We start from the raw sequence: 6,564 nt of genomic DNA on the forward strand, positions 1-6,564 counted from the left end.
GCACACATGTTCTGGACTGCTTCTTGATTTCAATTTAATTCAAATGGTTTAAGGGTGATAGACTAGTGACTACCACAGGTGGTCAGTTTCCAAGTTGTGCTGGATCATAATGTGTTGCTGATTGTATCAGTTGGGATAAAGGATTGAGGTTGATTTGATGAGCTGTTTTCTATGATGTTATGAAGATGAGAATGTCTGTGGGTTGTTAGAGACCCAGAAGCTAGGGCTCAACTATATCAGAAAGATTTGGGTGATAACCCAGAGATTAAACTAAGGACAGCCCGACAACAAAAATAAATATGAGAAACCACTTAAGCAAGACACAAAGACAGATTTCCAGTACACCAATGGCAAACAGTAGGGCAAATGAGGATGAAAAGGCCGATAGCGAAACACCAAGACACCCTGAACTCAAAGCACAGGAAGTAACAAAACAGATCAATCAGGTTCTGGAAAAATTCAAAACAGAAATAATTTCCCAGATAACCATAGAGATGGTGGGCATAATGGAAGTTGTGATTTGAGACTCTACAGCAGAAACTGACAAAAAAATAGATGAGCGCAGGACCATGATAGAAGCCATGAAGGCCAGCATAAGAAAGAAATGGAGAAAATAAATGCCCAAAATAGGAAAGAAATGGAATCCATAAAACAGATTCAAACAGATATCCAGGAGATTAAACACTCCATTGAAAGTGTATGCAACACAATAAAAGAATGTGAAGATAGACTCTCAGATATAGGAGATAAGATTGCAGTCAGTGACCATGAAAAGAGAGGTCTCTAAAAAACAGTAGGGGATCATGAGAAATAAATCCAACAACTCCTAGATGATACAGTGAAGAATAACATAAGACTGATAGAAATACATGAAGTAGCAGGAGAAAATACGAATGACTTAAAAAAGCTGTCTGCAGAATTAATGACAGAAAACTTCCCAAACAGAGGGGAAGAATTTGACATTCAGATAACTGAGGCATATAGGACCCCAACTAGCCACAATCAAAAAATAAACCTACACCTAGACATATACTAATCAAAATCCCAGAAACCCAACAGAAGAAAAAATACTACAAGCAGTAAGAGAAAGAAAACAAATCACATGCAAAGGAACTCCCATCAGAATCACAGCAGACTTTTCAACACAAACCTTTGGGGCAAGGAGAGCCTGGAATGAGATATTTCAATACTAGAAGAGAACAACCTCCAACCTAGACTGATGTATCCTGCAAAACTCTCTTTCAAAATGGATGAGGAAATAAGACACTTCCACGACAAAGAACACCTGAGAAACTACGTGAATACCAAACCAGCACTACAAGCAATTCTAAACAAGATCCTAGAAAAAGACAATGAAGGCAACACCATGAGGCCCAACAGAGCAAATCAAATAGGCAAGGAAAAAAACTAAAAGGAGAAGGTGAAAAAGTAAAGAGTCAACAAAAGGCCAATAACATGTCAATAATAAGTCAGTACATATCAGTTATAACCATCAATGTCCATGGCCTCAACTCACCAGTCAAGAGAAATAGACTGGCAAAATGGAATAAGAAGCAAAATCCAACAATATGTTTAATATAAGAAACACACCTAGTGCAAAAAGAAGCCCATAGACTGAAAGTAAAGGATGGAAAACAATTCTGCATGTGACAGGAGCCCAGAAAAAAGCAGGTGTAGCAATCTTATTTGCAGACAAAGCAAACTGCAAACCAAAACTGATTCCAGTATTATTGATGTAGAATGGTACTATATCATACCTCTGTGAATGTAAAATATCTTGTACCTGCTTTATGATACATAGTAGTAACCGTGCTTTATCAGAGCTATATTTAATGATATTACTCTAGAATGTTCTCTTTTCAGATGATGATTAAGATGCTAATAAAAAAATGGTGCCAGGCACCACAATAGCAACAGAACTTTGCTGTTTTCTGGATAGTATTCTTTTCTTTGTTTTTTTGTTTGTTTTTTTTTAATGCAATGTGCTGAATGTCTATAATTTTGTTCAGATGTCTGCAGAACCTGGAAAAGCAATTGCTGCTATTGATGCATAACATACTGCTATTATTGTTGAAAAAGTTATCCCAAATTACTGTGTTGAGTTGGCATTGTACAGAAATGGACAGCCATATTGGTCTCGAAACGTTAATTTATTTTTATTTTTATTTTTTCCCGTTTGTACAGGGTAACACACTGTATTAAATATGTCAGGTCATACATACATGGGTTTGATTAATAAAGTATTCTCTAAATAATGAAAAAAAAAGAATAAGATAAGACTACAAGAGCAATAAGCAATTTAAATATGTTCAGGGACCATTTTCATCTTCATAATTAAGGATTATTTTAATCTTACACCATTGCCTTTTCTCTTTTACTTTCCTTTTTAGTTTTGTTTTAGGATTCCCTATTTTTAATGTTGATACAGAGATTTATTTAACTGAAATACCGAATAGTTTCTCTGGTGTGAAAAACTATAATAGTACACAGGATCCTAATGAGATAATTAATAATGTGAAATAGGAAGTAAAGGGCTAAAAGTGTAGTGAAAGTGGGAAGGGTGGGGGAAAGGTAATAAGGGAGAGGAAAAAATATGAGAAATTGAAAAAATGGAAATAAAGTGTTTGTACATGGGGAGGGGAGGAGAGGCTGAAGGGAGGGCAGGGACAAGGGGTAAAAATGAGAATCAAGACCTATTATGTAAAGGTACAGGATCTCAATAATGAATGTAACTTTATTGTATACCTAGATTGTGCCAATAAACTCAATAAAAAGAAATAAAAAATAATCCAAAAATTCATTTGGAACCAGAAGAGACCTAGAATAGCAAAAGAAATTCTAGGAAACAAAGACATGGCAGGGGGTATCACAATTCCCAACTTGAAACTATACTACAAAGCCATTGTGATAAAAACAGCATGGTACTGGCAAAGAAACAGACCAAGAATCAGACCCAAGAATCATATTAGAAGATGCAGAAACAACACCAGACATACTCAGCTGCCTCATCCTTGACAAAGGAGCCAACTATAATCACTAGAAGAAACATAGCCTCTTTAATAAATAGTGTTTGAAAAACTGGCTTTCAACTTGCCAAAGATTAAAACTAGATCCCTATCTTTCACTATGCACTAAACTTAAATCCAAGTAGATTAAAGATCTAAATATCAAAACAGAAACACTAAACTTACTGGAAAGCAAATTAGGTAGAACTCTCAAAGACAATGGCATAGGAGAAGACTTTTTGAACCGATCCTCAGCAGAATGAGAATTTGCACAAAGATTAAACAACTGGGATCTCATTATATTAAAAAGTTTCTTGAGTACAAGGGAAATCACCAAAAAAATTCAGATACAATCTACAATGTGGGAAAAAAATACCAGCTGCTCCTCAGGCAAAGGACTACTATCTAGAGCATATAAAGAACTCAAAAAAATCAGACTCCCCAAATACAAAGACCCAATTCAGAAATGGTCATCTGAAATGAACAGACATTTCTCAGACAAAGCAGAAAATAAATATATTAAAAAACATTCAACATCACTGGTCATTCAAAAGATGCAGATGAAATAATACTGAGATTCCACCTCACCCCAGAAAGAATGGCTGCTATCGAGTAATCAATAACAAATGCTTGTGGAGCTTCTGGGGAGAAAAGAACACTTCTCCATTGTTGGTGGGAGAGCAGAATGGTACATTCCTGTGGAAATCAATATGGAAATACCTCAAATAACTAGGATTAGAGGTTCCACATTACTCAGCTATCCCTCTGCTGGGTAGCTTTCCAAAAGAAATAAAAGAATCATACCACAGTGATATATGTGCACCCATGTTTGTAGTGGCACAGTTTGTAAGCTAAAACTTGAAAACAATGCAATGTCCATCACCTGGAGACTGGATAAAAAAGATGTGGTCTTTCTACAAAATGGTGTACTACTCAGTCATAAAGAATGAGAAACTAGAAACATTTATAGCTAAACAGATGCACATTGAGGCTATACTCTCAAGTGAAATAAATAGGACACATTTGAGTAAATACAGAGTAATTTCTCTAGTGTGAAAAACTAATAGTGTAAATAAGGTTCAAATGGTATAATTGGTAGTGTGAAATAGAAAGAAAATGACTAAAGGGCAGTGGGACGGGGAGGGGAAAGGAAATAAGGGAAAATTTAAAAATGTGAAAAATGAAAAAAAGAAACAGTCTTCGTAAATAGGGAAGGCTGAAGTGAGTGAAGGCGGAATGGGGAAAAAACAAGAACCAAGACATATCATGTAAAGGTACAAGACCCCAGTGATAAATGTAACTGTAGTGTTTGCTTTAAATGCACCAATAAACTTAATGGGGGAAAAAAACTATTCATTTCATGGCTGGGGAACAAAAGGAGACTGAGGAAGAGACCATAACCCCTTCAAGGGTGCATTCCCAATGACCCAAAAGGCAAGACATCCTCTTAGGCCTTTTCACGATTTCATCATCCTTCAGTAGTGTCAGGCTGGATGCCAAGCCTTGAACACACAGGCATTTGGGAGACACTTAAAATCCAGACTGAGGCACTCACGCAACAGACTCATTTCTCGTCATTGCAGAGGCTGAAGTTCTAGAGCAGGGAGCCAATGTGCTGGAGTTCTGGTGGAGACCCTCTTCTGGGTTGCAGAATGTGGGCAGGGCAAAAGCCTGAGAGCCTCTAGAGGTCCTTTCATCATAGCACTGACCCCCTGCATGAGGGCTTCAGCCTCATGAGCTAATCACAGCCCCAAGACCCCACCTCCTAATCGGATTTCAAAGTGTGATGGGGGAAGCAGAAGCATTCAGTGTATCACAGTGGTCAGGAGAGGAAGAAAGGGAGCCTGGGGACATTTCTGCTTCTTTCCAGCATGTCGGGGATTTCCCCAATAGGAAGCACATACTGCTCATTGCCTCTTTCACAATGCTGGGTTTGTACATTCAACATGTAATGTAGAGTGTTCCCTTTTAGAAACAGGAAAGTGAAACTGGTTTTTGCACTTGTTGCCTTCAGGTGCTGTGATTACCTCAAAACCAACAGCTCCTAGGTAGGACATGTAGGCTTGAGTTTAAGTGGCACTCAATGTTGGTAATATTTGCTTCAGTATGAACACATTGATCATCAAGGAAGTGACACAAGGTTATGCTACAACAATCAAACCCTGTATTTAAAGATGAGGGTGTGGAATGATTTTGAAAGTATATTCAAGCTGTAAGAGAAGGTGGTGGGTTTCAAAGTAGTTCCTTTGAAACTTAGAGTTAATGTCAGTGTGTTAGAGGTAGCTAACAAGGTCGAGGAAGATGAAGAAAGTGAGTTCTCTTAGGCAAAACAAGAATAACTACAGTTATGTATTTTATATTCTGATGCTACTTGTATCATTTTAATAGAAAAAATTTATTGTCTGACAAATTTTGAAAGCCAGTATGCTAAAGTGCTAATTTCCTAATTAATTCCTTCCAAACATAAACCTACACTGAAAATACACTTTCCTGATGCTTTTGAATTTACATTTTATAAACAGAAAAGACAAAGGTCAACTCCAGTAAATATTCAAGACAACAATAATTATTCACATATGCTTTCTAATTCAAACACATTAGCCAAATGGTTTCTATTTTGTATTCATCCTTTCATTATTATTCCAATCTAGTATGCATTCATTAGGTTATATTTTCCTACATTTAGCAATGTGTTTTAAAGTTCCTTTTCCTTGCTCTTGGATTCCTTCAAGAGACATCCTTAGGTCACCAACCTTCAGGATGATTCTTAAAAGGCACTGTCCCTGGGTACTGCACAGCTTGGGTTGCATTTGTTTCCTGCTTTGCTAACCTTTTCTCCACCTTTACTCTCTGAACAACTCCCAACTCTGTACACTTTCATCCATTCTTGAAAAATAAAGCAACTCTTTGGGTCACTGTGTAGGATCAAGTTTATTCACAGGGCTTTAAACTTTTTTTCTTTTCTTTTTATTGAGTTTATTGGTACAATCTAGGTATACAATACAATTACATTCATCATTGGGATTCTGTACCTTTACACAATAGATCTTGATTCTCATTAATTATCTCATTAGGATCCTGTGTACTATTATAGTTTTTCACACCAAAGAAACTATGCGGTACTTCAGTTAAAGAAATCTCTGTATGAACATTAAAAATAGGGAATCCTAAAATTAGAAAGGAAAGTAATAGAGAAAAGGCAATGATGTAACATTAAAATAATCCTTAATTCTGGAGATGAAAATGGTCCTTGAACATATTTAAATTGCTTTTCGCTCTTATAGTCTTATCTTATTTTTTTTCATTATTTAGAGAATACTTTATTAGTTTCTGTAATCAAACCCATGTAGATATGACCTTACATATTAAGTACGATGTGTTACCCCTGTACACATGGAAAAATATAAAAAATAAAAATAAAAATAAATTAACATTTCTAGACCAATATGGTTGTCCATTTCTGTACAATGCCAACTCAACACAGTAAATTGGGATGACTTTTTCCAAAATTAGCAGCACCGTTAAAGTTTCCCAAAATTCAATTTATATATATTTATAT

Source organism: Fukomys damarensis, unplaced genomic scaffold (assembly GCF_012274545.1).
Source record: "Fukomys damarensis isolate Sample0158 unplaced genomic scaffold, DMR_v1.0_HiC HiC_scaffold_23, whole genome shotgun sequence".
Lineage (NCBI taxonomy): Eukaryota > Metazoa > Chordata > Mammalia > Rodentia > Bathyergidae > Fukomys > Fukomys damarensis.